Source organism: Talpa occidentalis, unplaced genomic scaffold, assembly GCF_014898055.3.
Source record: "Talpa occidentalis isolate TD23 unplaced genomic scaffold, MPIMG_talOcc4v2.1 talOcc4.14, whole genome shotgun sequence".
In the NCBI taxonomy this organism is placed as follows: Eukaryota; Metazoa; Chordata; class Mammalia; order Eulipotyphla; family Talpidae; genus Talpa; species Talpa occidentalis.
Window position 1 is genome coordinate 54344501 of NW_023601433.1, and position 14297 is coordinate 54358797.

The 14297-nt window shown below is 39.5% G+C and overlaps 1 long non-coding RNA gene across 1 annotated transcript; it reads left to right on the top strand.

Annotated features, from left to right (window-relative positions):
* Positions 1-209: 209 nt before the first annotated feature.
* LOC129145833 (uncharacterized) lies at positions 210-10789 on the top strand. Its single transcript, XR_008551929.1, has 3 exons — positions 210-319; positions 5327-5442; positions 10560-10789. It is a non-coding gene; the product is annotated as an uncharacterized LOC129145833 (long non-coding RNA).
* Positions 10790-14297: the final 3508 nt, after the last annotated feature.

Sequence of the window (14297 nt, forward strand, 5' to 3'; positions counted from 1 at the left end):
ATCAAAATGTGATGTCACCACTGTCAGCTATACTGATTAGATAGCTGGTTAAACATGCAGAAGATCAAGCATCAGCCACCACCTGATGCTCTTCAAAGAGAAAGAAAGTCTAGATGAAAAGGCTGGTATCCTGGTGATAAAACACTGCATGTAATTGAAGGAGAAATTAGGTCACAATGAAGTCTTCACAGAAACTAAGAATTTCTAGTGTCTGCATCCCATTTGATGTTCCATTGATACTAGCTTACCTTAGAAAAGGCTTAACATCTCAAAGGAAATATAACTTTGCTTCATCATTTCATTGATTTCATTTTTCAAGGTATGACATGAATATTTTTAGGAATGAATGTGAAATGTTAGGATGCAGTTATCAAGGTGCTTTCAGACTCTTTCTCACTGATGCTCTCAAAAGCAGTGAGGACACTTGAGAGATGAATGTCTCTGTTAAAGAACTTGGTGAAAATGTAGCCACTTCTTGAGGCCACTTGGTTAGTGAAGTGCAGAATTTGGAATTAGATCTATTCTGCAGGCTAAATCTTTCTTCGGTAGGTGACACGTAATATAAATATTTTTAAAAATATATATTCTACTTGCCATTATGCATTATCAGAAGAAAGGGTGATTTCATTTCTACTTTAGTATATTAAGAATGGAAGTTAGAAAACACACATGCTTAATATTATTGTCTCGTTTCGTGTTTTGCAAGCACTGTGCATATCCATCCAGTAGTCCTGGTATCCAGACCATAATTTTGTATTTGTTAAATATTCTATATAAGAACAATGCCCAAAATAGTCATCTGATACAGTTAGATTTTTTTTTGTCAGTTTATAACAATTCTAGACACCAGTGCCCAAACCAATTGTTTAGCTGAGCTGAAAATATTTGAAGTCTAGTTACGGGGGCTCCCTGTTCTCCCCAAACATTTTTCACTCTTTAAGTTCAATCTCAGAAGACAGTTGGCTAAAAATTCAATCATTTTTGTATACTGCTTTTTGTTTTGTATGGGTACAGTTGAACATTTAATATGCATGAAAGCAGTTTAGTAGATAGAAAGCTGGGCCTTCTTTAAGGAAAAAAAAATAAAAAATAAGCTGAGCTTAAAAAAAAAAAAAGCCAGGTTAATGGCACATGTCTGCAATAGAGATATCAGGTAAACTATAAACTAATTTAAATACATTGCATGATTGTATGTGTTTATGGCTGGGTGCTAGTAGCTTGTTGGTGTTCCAGCCCAAAGTAACAGAAATGAATTGAGAAAGGAAAGCTCCCTGTGAGTGGGTCAGTATTTAGGATTGATATGAAAGGCTCCAGAGGCTCTGTCTTCTGGAATGTACTGGGCCCCAGGGCAGAATGCACCAGTGTGAGGGAATGGGGAAGCCTCTGACCTAAAAGTATCTGTTACATTTTGGGGAGATAAGGTTGCCAGAGGAAGACCAGGGATCATAAAAATAAAAAAACATTGGAATTTAGCCTGAGCAATTGGACTTCAACAGACCTTTAACCTCAGGTTTCATTAGGACCTTTAATACAATGTGAGGGTGGGGCACCTAAAAAAAAAAAAAAAAAAGCAGAAACAAGGAACTTATACTGGTTAACTAAAGCTGAAGCATGGAGATTTAGGTCAATGGCCTTGTACACTTATAGGGAGTTTCCAAGAGGACTGAGCTTCCAAACCATACCTAAAGTCAGCCTGGCTTAGGACAACTTGGGATAATAGGAAGTTCCCACAGGAATTGCGTTGTGCTATGTATAATTTGCTGCTGAATTACAAAGGGTATGTTCTGCGTGAACTTGACTTAAAAAAAATACCTGTGGGTCTCCCTGGTGGTGCAAGGGGTTAAGACATAGAATGTGAAGCTGTCCGCAGCCTCTACAGCAGGAGTTCAATCCCTGGCTGGCCAGGGAGCTACCCACATGGTACAGCAGACCTCTCCTGCCTGGCCCGCTGCTCCCCTCAGCAGTGTATTTCAGTCAATCTGCCTGTTGTGTTCCCTACTCTGTCTCTGGTGAATCTTCTCACCCCCCACACCTCTGGTCTGTAGCCCAGCTCTTGTATGCACAAATAAATAAATCTTAAAAAAAAAAACAAAAAAAAAAAACAAAAACTGCTTCATGCACAGATACTACTTACCTTGCTCATGCCTGAAGTTTTGTGTGGCACCACTTCTTCCCATGTGGGGGCCTAGGGTTTGGCATTGATGCACATGGGGCTCTGACCTTGGCCATCTTGGCAGTGCAGACACCCTGGAGCTCCAGCTGTGATACTTGTGTTGGTCGTGAGCTATTCCTAGTGGTGTCCTCAGTCTTACTGACTGCAAAGCTTCCAGTTTTTCAAGTTGAGATGTAGACCCAGGTCAGCCTGGGGGCAGTAAGGAGTATTTAAGATGGTACCTTTAGAATTCAAGTGTAGCAGGGCATGATTTCCTTATCTCTCAGTACTCTCAGATTTGGAGGATTCTATCACATGTCGGTGGTATTTAAAAGAGCACCGTGAGGGCCTCCCCGGTGGCGCAGCGGTTGAGCGCTGGGTTGTGAAGCTGCCCGCAGCCTCTGTAGCGCCAGTTTGATCCCCGGCTGCTCCCCGGCCACCGGAGGAGGGTCCCACATGGTGCGCAGACCTCTCCTGCCGCCCGCTGCTCCCCTCAGCAGTGTACTTCAGTCCTTCTGCCTGCTCTGCTCCCTGCTCTGGCTCTGGTGAATTCTCTCACCCTCCCACACTTCTGACTGTACCCAGTGCTTGTATAAATAAACAAATAAACAAACAAATAAATAAATAACTCTTAAAAAAAAAAATAAAAGAGCACCATGAAACAGACTGTGGAAGGCAGCTTTCCCCTGAAGGGACTGGGCCCAAGTCATGTAGCTAGATCCACTGTCAATGCATGTCCAACCATGTACCCCAGTGCTGGCTGTGCTCTGGCCAGGGGCTGGCCAGCTTCTGCTCCAGATCTCATGTTCCTGAAGCTCAAGTGAAGAACACTTGAAATTGGCTGCTGTTACTTTGGTGACGACAATGGGGAAGAGGAGGAGAGGGCTCTGTCAGCAGCCAGACAGGATACTAAGATACCTACGGAGTATTTAGAAGTTGTGTCGTGGGTGGCCACAGCAGAATAATTCTGTAACTTTCTCTCAGAGACAACGGTCCTTTCTTTTAGGAAAACATGACTGTGTTGTGGTTTCCCTCTTCTTCACCCCTCCCTGCCCCATGCAAACACTAAATTCAATCTGTGGCCTCCAGTCACAGAAGTACAAGCAGGAGACTGGGTGGTGAGCTGGGTGAGAGTGAGGAGCTTATGCAGCGCTCCAGTGGATGTGGGGACAGTGAGCTGTGACTGGCACCTGCTATGGGAGGAAAGTGACTGGGTTTGGGGCCTCCCTCGCTTCTGTGCACCCAGCCCTCACTGGTGCGAGAGTTCAAACTATAGGATTAGAGTCAGGCTTTAAGGTGACAGCCTCAGGGAAGTCGCTGTATTACTACTCCTTTGCTTTCGTTTAGTCAAGACTGAGTTTCTGGTAAAATCTGGGGCAGTTTTCTCTGCCTTAGGAAACTTGAATCCATGTGAGAGGGGAATGCAGAGGTCACCCTGGCCAACAAGATCTTGTATCTGATGTCTGATCCCTGCTCTCACTCAAGGATTAATTCATTTAATTTCTGCTCCAGCTCACTGGTAGGTAATAGGGCCTGGTAATTGTCAGAATTCCTAGCTTAGTTTCTGGTGGTGATTTCACCTGAGCAAGGACCCAAGTAAATGTTGGCTGGAATATTGGGTGGGGGGAGAAGAAAGGAAAGGTTATTCTTTTCCCCTCCCTACACTCCAAAATGTGTCTGAGAATGCACACACATGATTGTAGCACACAAGTGTATATGTGTGTGCATGTGTTTTGGTGAATGTGTCAAGGCATCTGTGTATACATGTTTGTGTGTCTCTCTGTGTTGTACACATGTCTATAGATGTGCATGTGTGTCAGTGTATTTGAGCGCCTGTGTGTATTATGTTCACATGTGTGTCTGTGTATACATGTGTGTCCGTGTCTTGGGGATACATCTGTGCACATGAGTATGCATGTGCCTGTGTATCTTTGTGTGATTTTGTGTGTGTGACTATGTGTGCATATGTGTCTCTGTGTATGTGTGTGTGTGCACATGTGTGATGGGGAAGGTGGGATCAGGAAACAGGCTGTGCAGTGTACTAAGCTTGGTGTCTTCCTAGAAAACACACACACACATACATCCCTCTGTTGGGCACACTTCTCTCTGAACTTTGGAATAAAATTCCACTCTGCATTTCAGCAGGTGCCATAAAGCAGAGCCCATTCAGCAGCTATGGGTATAGAGTCCCCATTGTTACCAAGACATACCACTTTCACCAGTTTATGAATTTATAACCATTTACAAAAAACTTATCTTGAAATAGCTTATAAAATAGTAAATAGGCAGACATAAATGGTGCTGTTTATGCTGCAATTAAATGTTAAATGAACAGCATCCCATAGTGTTTCCATATCACTTCTCTATCAAGTGTTTCCCACACCCACTTTTTGTCTAATCACAGCAAGGCCTTTGGTCTTTGACTTAAGCATATGTACTGTTCTGTCCTAGTTTTCCTTTCTCTTTTTAGTCACAACCAGAATTGAAACCGAAATGAGGAAAAACTCAAGGACTGCATTAATAACCTTTTAAATCCTTCAGACACAAACTCTGAGCATTTTTGTCAAGATACAAGATATTATGATTAAGAAACATTTGTATTTGTAAAACCTAATATCAAACATGATGTTAGTTTCTATTCCTAGAAACTACAAATAAATGTATATAAGTTGCTAAGGGGGTGGATGAGAGGGGGAATCTCATATTTGCTGGAAGCCTAAAGAGAGAGATTGTATTCAGACAGAAGTCACAGAGCTTCTGTAGGAAACATACACATCAGGGGGAAAGTAGTTTAATTCTACTGAATTTGGCTAAACACACAAATAAAACAATCATTTCTCCTCAAAAAAACAACAACAAAAAGCAAACACCAACAACAAAAGGAGGTATTTTCTGATATGGTGATTTGTATGAGTGAGCAAAGTCCATTAGAAGTTTCTCAGTTGTCTCTGTGTGGTGCTAGTTCTCCCAGGAATGCCCCCACTTCATACCTGCATTCTGAGGACTGAGGACTTGACTGAAGATGCTGTTTGGAGAACAAATTTGGACACCTCACTCTGCAGGGACACATGATCTCTGGGCTTGGGTGTGGGGGGGTCTCTATACCCTGATTTGGGATGAGGCACATTTCACCTGCCCCTCCCTGAAGGGGCCTACCTTCTTTCTGCCTCACAGAACCCGCTCACTAGAAACAAGAGATTGGCACTTCAGTCTGAGGACCTCAACTCTCTGCTCTGGTCCCCAAGGTCCCAGACTGCTTCAGACACCCCTCAGATGAGACTTGCAAATGAGTGAGTTCAACCATGAATGTGGTAGAGTCAATTGCTAAGAGAGTGGGGTTATTTAGAGGCAAGCGGCGGTGGGGGGCGTGGGGGGGACTCTCAGGGCTTCTTAGGGGCTGGCTTTCCAAGGTAGAGCACTTCTACAAGCAAAGTCTGCCTGAGGGCATCTGGAAGGGAGCCCCCCCACCACCCCTTTGGAGGGAGGAGATAGGTTTGGGAAACTCCATACTAGGGAAATTTTCAAGGACATTAGTACATTTTAAGGCTCTAAGAATTCCTACTGTTGAAAAAGTCTACTGAACAGTGTTCTATTTAGTTTGCATTTTTGAAGTATAGTGACTGCGGGTACTTTAAAAAATAACAATCAATCACCTAATATCCCCTGGGATCAGCTCCTATGGAAAGGAGAAGAAGTGCTGATGCAATGTCATGAGTGAGGGCCTTGCAGGAACCTGCTTTTAAGTCCTGGGTCATCCCTGATTTGCACAGTGTGACCTTTATGTGCCACTTAACTTTGTAAAATCTATTTCCTGTAAGTAAAATGTGGTTAAAATCCAAAGCTAGAAACAACACATGGAAAATTCTAGCGCAATGCTTAGACCACAGAAACCACTTGATATAATGAATGTCAGCACAGAATTGGGCTGCAAAAAATGCTAAAAGTTAAGCGATTAAAAAAAAAAGCAAATAGTTATTTTTTTAAGTCAATTTGAGTAAGACATGCAATCTGTCCAAATAACACCTCTAAACCCCAATCATCTAGATTAGGATTCTAATAATAACTATTTTGAAGAATACTAATATATCTATTTTTTTTAATACTGTTTCAAATAAGCATCTGAGTCAATTAACAGAAGGTTCCAGAAAAAAGATCCCAACACACTAAAAAAACCAAACAACACATTGATCTCAGAAGATTTGATGGAGGACTTCAAAAGAAGGATCTGATAACAGTTAGTGAGTCAAACACAAAAGTGGCAGAATATGCAATCGGGTCATTTTTCCATGAGAAAGATTAGATTTTAATCTGTTCTCAAAATGACTGAGACGTGCTTGAAGTCATACAATACAAAGGACCCACTCTCTTTCCAAGGAAGGGGTTGCTGTTTAGAATGATATCCATAAAGATTTTATTTGAATCCAAAAAAAGGAATTTGAACATTGAATATTTATAATGTTCTGTTATGTGAAATTTCTGCTGATTTTAATGCCACTCTTGGATCTTTGTGATAGAAGATGCAGGAGTTAATGTACAGCTTTATTTCTCGCCATTTATCTGGAAAGATTAGCTCTATATTGTAAAAAAAAAAAAAAAAAAAAAAAGCCATTCAATTGAGATTACATTTCTTTCAGGAAGTTAAATTAATTTTACTTCCACTATTTTTACACCAACGTAATTAGCCATAATATAGACACACACGGAAACCGAAAGTGTGAATATGGTATCAAACTCAGATTTGAGAAGGAAGGTAATTTCCCATTTTCTAATGAAACAACATCTGCATCAGCATTTTCTACATAGCATTAAGCATTACATTAACGAAACACCTTCAATGGATTGTTTTTATGTGGAGAAATTACACTGGCTAAAGAAGAGTCTTTCCTCTGGATTCATGAAATAACAGGAACTCTATTGATTGTATCAATGTCATGACTGAGATTTTCCATTTCAGAGTGCAATTTGCATAAGTCTTATTTGTGGCTAATGATACTGCCAGGAATTTATGTAACTGCATGAAGAATTCAGAGATGAAAATTTAATTTCTTATTTTCTCTTATCTCCACTTTAGCCAGAATTAAATGTATGCTGTGGGAGAATATGTAGTTGGAAAACCCTTACTTTCTTGCGTGTACCTGAGAAGTCACAGCGTGACACAGCTAAGTTTTATATGGCAAATAAATGCTTCCCGAGTACCTACTTAGAAAATGTCTAAGCCGAGGGCACTGTAGGGATGAATTTTTAATTCTAATAAAATAACCATACCGTTGATATAAATTTTATATAAACTAATCATTTTCCTATAATCAGTGAGGATGTTAATGTATTTATTACAACTCCTATTTTATAAATGAAGAATGGACACTGATCGGTTTTAAAGTGTCCTATGGCTAGACAAAACCTTCAAAAACCAACATGCCATGCCTCTTGTCCATGCTTTCGTTTGATTAAATATTAACATGTCATGAAATGGAAGAGATGGAAATTATTTTGCCAGTTGCCAAATGGATGAGAATGAGGCTTGAAAGCATGTCATGACTGCTGCCCATCCCTGGAAAGTGAAACTCTTTCTGTGACATCTTCTAGGCATTTGCAAATACTGAAGAGCTTGGAGTCTAGTTTTCCTTCCTTCCTTCCTTCCTTCCTTCCTTCCTTCCTTCCTTCCTTCCTTCCTTCCTTCCTTCCTTCCTTCCTTCCTTCCTTCCTTCCTTCCTTCCTTCCTTCCTTCCTTCCCTTCCTTCCTTCCTTCCTTCCTTCCTTCCTTCCTTCCTTCCTTCCTTCCTTCCTTCCTTCCTTCCTTCCTTCCTTCCTTCCCTCCTCTCTCTCTCTCTCTCTCTCTCTCTCTCTCTCTCTCTCTCTCTCTCTCTCTCATCTGTAAAGTCACTTGTCAAGGTAGAACGCATCATTTGAATTCAAAGAGATTTTTATGAAGAGTGTCTAGCTAGTTTCGAGCAAGGGAAAACCATTTCCTGGTAATCCTACTGGGAGAGGCAGATCTCTATAGAAGCAGAAATATAAAGATTTGCAGGCAACTGGCACAGAGATGAGCAGCATCCTGACCAGACCCTCTTGAAGAGTAGCAGACCACTAATCTTGTAGAGGGAAACTAGACCTTTAGCCTTCTCAGGTCCACGTCTGTCTGTCGTGGAGTGGGGAAGGCACAGTGGGGGTGGGGCTTCAAATCTCTGCCCTGGCTTAGACCCACTACCAGGGTAGAGGGCTCCTCTTTGTCCCAAGTGTCACTCAGCAATCTCAAGTTCAAAATAAATTAACGTAAAAAATGGATGGATCAGAAGGACTTTTTTGAACAATGACATGAGCTAAGTGCCCTTCGCGGTTTCAGCAGCTGCATCTGAGTGAGAGCTGTACAAAGATCCCACACCCCCGAGACAGCTGTCTAGGCAGAGATGGCATTTCTCTCACTCGCCGTGTAATTAAGGGCATGCAATTTAATCCACATACAGTCCAGTTTCTCACTTAAAATGAGGATGTTAGGTCTGCCCACCTCATAGGTAATTGTAAGGACAGAAAGAGACATGCCATGTGAAAGGCACAACTCTCAGCTTGGGATTAGCAAATGCTCACTATTAGCTATTTCCATTATTGATACCACTGTATGAGTAAATCATGTCATCAGTTGAATGAGGTGAGTGTTACAGCATCTTCAATCCAAAGAAAGCTAGATGTCTTATCTGAGAGCATGAGTCAGCATAAGTGGGAGAGGTCCCAGTCTGGATGAACTCTTTCTAGTTTTGGAGACAGGAAGTCAGTTTCCAGAGTAGTCGTTGAAGAGAACAAGGAACAGCTGAGGTTGGCTAGTGGTCATCATGCTATGGGAAGGGACAGTAAAGGGAAATTTGGAGGAAGTCTGAAAGCATATGCTTTTCCATTCTGCTCACCTCTCCCCTGCAACACCCATCTGTTCTGTGTGACGTGTGCAGATGAGGCAATCGAGAAGAAAACTGGGTTATTATTTCTTCGTTAGGAGCAGAGGAGGAAGAGCTGAGATGTTGGTTCTATTCTCTCATTTTTAAATTTAGTCACACTTCCAACTCCATGTGGAAAGAACAAGCGTGTTCTCCATCACATCTGCACGCCAGCGACAGCATCTGGCTCAGCTAGAGGTTCTCAGATATCCGCTTAATAGCTTTTGTATACCTTTTCATTACATGTAAAGACAATTTCTAAAGCCAGATCTTATCATCCCTTGGCCACATCCAAAAAGTATTTGTTTATAATTAAAGGTGTACATTACAAGAGACTGAAGTCCCTGCAGGGAATATAGTCAAATATATTTCATATTAGAATTATCGATTTCTGCAGCCTAGATTGTAATCTTTTGGAAAGAAGTGATTGGATTTATTCATCTTTACTTCATCAAATGTATAACAAACAGTACTTGTCAATAAGGACCTTCAAAAAAAAACCCTTCCCGTTGTTAGATTAAATTTAATAGATTAAAAAGAATAGGTGTTGATGGTCTTTGAAAAGAATGAAGACCAAAAGTTGAAGAAAACCTGATTGAGATTGTGTAGAATGACGCAAATGTTAACATACATGGTCAAGAGTTTTCAGCAATATGTGGGCAAAATAGTAAAAACAGTCTTATTCTGTCCTGAGTTAGAGAATTCATCATGCCATTTAACATTAACCAGTTTTTTAATCCTAATGAATAAAACCTCAAAGAGCTAATCCTGTCTTAAACAAATTTGATATCTAACTGAAAATTGCCCATGATATAGTTTTAACACTTTTTAGCATATTTTCCTCTTGTAAATATTTTATCTGCTTTATAAAACTTTACTGCATGGAAAATGTACACATGCAATTAAGTCTGCTAATTGTATTAATATAAGTTATACATCTGTGAAAATGAATTTAAATTTTGTTCAAGTTAGCAATATATTCCCAATTATTTATTAAAAATATATTGATGTATTATTTTCTTGAATATTAATAAATGTTAATAACTCTCTAATGCTGAGCTATTGTGCAATATTAAATCACTTGTCACCTTTTTTCTCTAGATATGTTTTGAAAATTACATTGACTCATTGTGGCCTTATAAGTCCTGAGAAGAGTCAAATTTAAATAAATAATTTCTTCCTCCTTCCTCTACTACATAAACTATATAAAAGTTTTCTTAACCAGGCAGCTTTCTGAATTTTCAAGTCTTTTTTTAGATTACTTAGTTTCTAAATGTTAATTTTTGATTAAAATGAAACTGGTCCCTTAATTAATTTTATGCTTGTCAAATGTAGGCAGAAGTTAGATTGATCATAGTGGGAACTTATTTTACAGACAGCTGCAATCAGCAAGAGCAAGTTCACAAGTCATTGACTCAAGAAAATAGGGCACAGATAAGCTACTCTGGTAACAAAGAGGCTCAGCTCTGTTTTCTTTGCAGGATTTGCCTACTTGGCACAACAGAGAGCAGAAAGATGGTCCTGGAGAGGAAAGGATCACAGCATCGGCGGATTTGGTTTTACTGAGTTGTGCATTGTACCTATGGTCTTTAAAGAATTGATGATGTTGCCTGGCAACCATTAGGGCAGGAGAGTGTGTTTGACTTACTAACCTTTTCAAAGGTTTCCTAGTGGGTTTAGTGGATATGGTGGACTTCAGAAGATCATTAAAATCTATGGGACTTACTTGACTTTTACATCTACAGTGCAGACTTCCAACCTGCCTGCTACGCTCATTAATTCATGTAGATTATAATGTGGTGTGACTTTTTCTGATCCATTTATGTAGACTATAGTATGGTTATTGCATTTCCACTATACCCAAATACCTTCCAGAAGACTGATAGCTATTTTTAAGGCATCTATATTTATAGTTATCTCTTTGGATCTTTTTTTTCCCATAAAATATCCATATAAATGGATGAACTAACATTGAAATCATCCTGCATTTTTCTGTTTTAATTATGTGTATTTAGGATTGTCTTAAATCCCAACTTCATGGGAAATCACATTTCTATGTTGTCTGCATTTGAGACAATGGTATGAAACTTGAAAATTGGAGTCACATAAATTGTGGTGTTTTCCAAAACTCCTACAATTGGGAAGAGAGGTTTATAAGTTACTGGGGGAGAGTGCCACATCCAAAGAGCACCTCAATCTTACTGAGGCCAAGTAAAGGCTTCATGATGTATTGGTCCCTTAATATTTCATTCCCATGGAAATTAAACTCCCTTTTGAATGTTAGCATCATACCTGCTTAGAGAGGCCTCTTTATTTCTATTACAGAATCTGGTTGAGTGTAAGTTTCTTAAACCATTTTTATTGAGCCTGCTGGAATTTTAGTTCAGTCTAACAATGTAAAAGGGCTGCACTTGGTTGTTTGTCAATATTATTTGTATTATTTAATGGTCAACCTAGATAATTTGGCACTCTTTTGCTTCCCCCAACAAAGTCAGATGAAAATACAGAAATTTAACAGGAAATTGAAAATCTCTTCTTACCTTATTTAACTAAATTCACCATGTGATTTGATAAACCACCATCTCTGCTTTAGCCACATGGACTTAACTGATGTAATAAGCTGCCAGTCCCAACTATTTCTACTATTTGTTTCGATTCTTCTATCTGGAGTAAAGAAGTTTGGTTCTGATTCCAACTTTACCTATTTTACGTAATCATCCTGTGCCTCAGTTTACTTATTCAGGTTAGGGTACCTACCCCATAGGGTTCTTACAAATTAGTAATATATGTTTGTTATAAATACTACTATTTATCTCCCAAATATTAAAAATAGTAATAATAAAATTTACCATGTTTAAATTGTCCTGGATGGTTTACAAATTAAATTTTAAATCATATCACTTGAACAAGTTTTATGTAATGTATCTGTTTCATTTTTAATGACAAAAGATTTTGAGACTGATGTTATTCTTCTAACATGCGTGAGTGGTTTCAATCTTCCTTGTTAGTTTAATAGTGCCCTGGAGTGGTTTCTTGACATTTCTCATACTTCAGCAGTTCTCTGGGAGTTTTCTGCAGACTTCTAGCCCACAGACAGCAGAGCCATACAGATAATTTTAGAATCCCCCAAAGTTATCCATTCATTTGATTTAGTCTGTGTAAGAGGAGTTCAGCCCTCCATTCTGAGATGACATCTCTTCTAGAATGATTCCTTCGTCTTCTGAATCAGAGCCATTCCCCCATTTTAGCCTGATTTAAAATTTTTCTTTCTAATACAATGTGTCACAAATCCCCCATGCTTACGATTAGGTCATTCAGAGAAGTGAGACACCAGATAATGTGCATTAGATTGAATGTAATGGTGACATTAGCCTAATAAGAGTCCATTGGGCTTCTAGTTTATTCAAAAATGCTTGAATGGCATTATTACAATTTTGTCAGCATTTCTCCTAATGGACTGATAGAATTCAAGTGCTGTAAATGTGTACATTTTAATGTTTTTCTTCCTTCAACATGGGTATGCTGAAAATGACCTGAGCTTTCTAAACACAAACAAAATAGGATTAATCCAGGAGAGGTAAAATGCAAAATGCAAGTGTTAACACCATGCAAAGAGCGTGAGGACAGACATGCTCAGCTGACACCGCAGGTGGGATTCCTGGAGAGAACTGAGGCCCCTAAGAGGATGGACTGCGTGTGGCAGAACCGGTGGAAGGTGGGGAAGAGCCTTGTGATTTATGAATGTCACTCACTGCCCTGACTAGATAGAAGGAAGATGGCACAGGGTGAAAAAGAAAGATGGGCTGTGGATTCTCCATAAAGACAGGCCAGCCCAGGCTGCTCCTGGAGCTGGTGGGGAACGGATTACAAGCAAGAGATGGCGTCATCAGGCTGGTGTTTTAGAAAAACAGAGCAAAATTAAAAATGCAAACAACAAAAGCTGTTTAGAAAGTATTAGAGGCTTTGGAAGCTTATTGCTTATCCTCCAGAGAAAGACAGAGAGCCTAATGGAAGGCCAATGCACTGAGAGCATTAGTTATAAATTTTAAGTTATGTGAGAGGCCCACACTATGCTACATTACTCACCTGAAAGGCCTCATGTCAATCTTCATCAAAGTCATGTGAGAAATGAGTTGAATAAAATCCTCCCATTCCACAGAATACCAGTTCATGCAGCAATTCCTCTCAGCTTCTCCCCCTATTTCTCGGACAAACCCAGAGCTTCTAAATGAACCTGACGTAATTCACCCTTGAAGGAGAGGAAGAGGAGGAATGGGAGAAACCTGGTGAGGGTGGGAGGCAAAGAGGAGGCCACCTGGGTTGTTTCCAGGAGGTGCGCTATTCCAGGCGTTGAATACAATTGCATGGTGAGCAGAGGTAGAGGCCCACAGAGAGCCAGGACCACATGAGAAAGGCCGAGAACATGATCCTGTTCAGTTCATTCAGATGGTTCACATGTTGTATTCTGAGCTCTCTTTTGACTAGAACAAAGAAGAAATAAGCTTCATTATGAGAGTTCAAAAGTTTAAAACAAAGCAGTTTTTCCTTGGAAACAAATTTTCCTGGTTCTCAGACCTGTGAAAGCAGAGTCCCCCGCTCATGTCCTGGCTGCACAATTGCAATTCCATGAGGACACTTCTGATTCCTCTCTTATTATGTTACATGTATGCACATTAATATGCAGATGCAGATAGGTAAAATGTGTGAAAGGCACAGAGATGCCAATAATCAACTTAAACATCATAAAAACTAGAATAAAACCAATCATTTTGAGGTCTTTTGCTTATCCTTCTCTGATAGCATGTCCCTTTATTATGAGAAAATAATGAAGTTCTTAAAATTTTGTACATAGTTCACTTGCTTTTCTTTATATTTTTATTATTCACCTATAAATGATCTATATATTATCTTTTACAATTTTCTTAATCCATCTAAATTGAACTGGTCTGGCTGTATTCTTTTGTTCATTGTCTCATTTGTTTAGCGTTGTATTTTGCTATTTGCCACATCCCTAATACTGTGGTATCCTGTCATTTGCACAGCTGCATGGTATTTCAGTTAATAATAAGCCAGATTTTATTTTCCATCTGTCAGTAGGCTGTTTTATAATTCATCAATGGAGACAAAGACATAATACCAACTGTAATCTAATAAAAAGATTCAAAATATTGCTCAAGTGTATAACTTTCTAACAATCTTTATACAGAATATAACTTAAA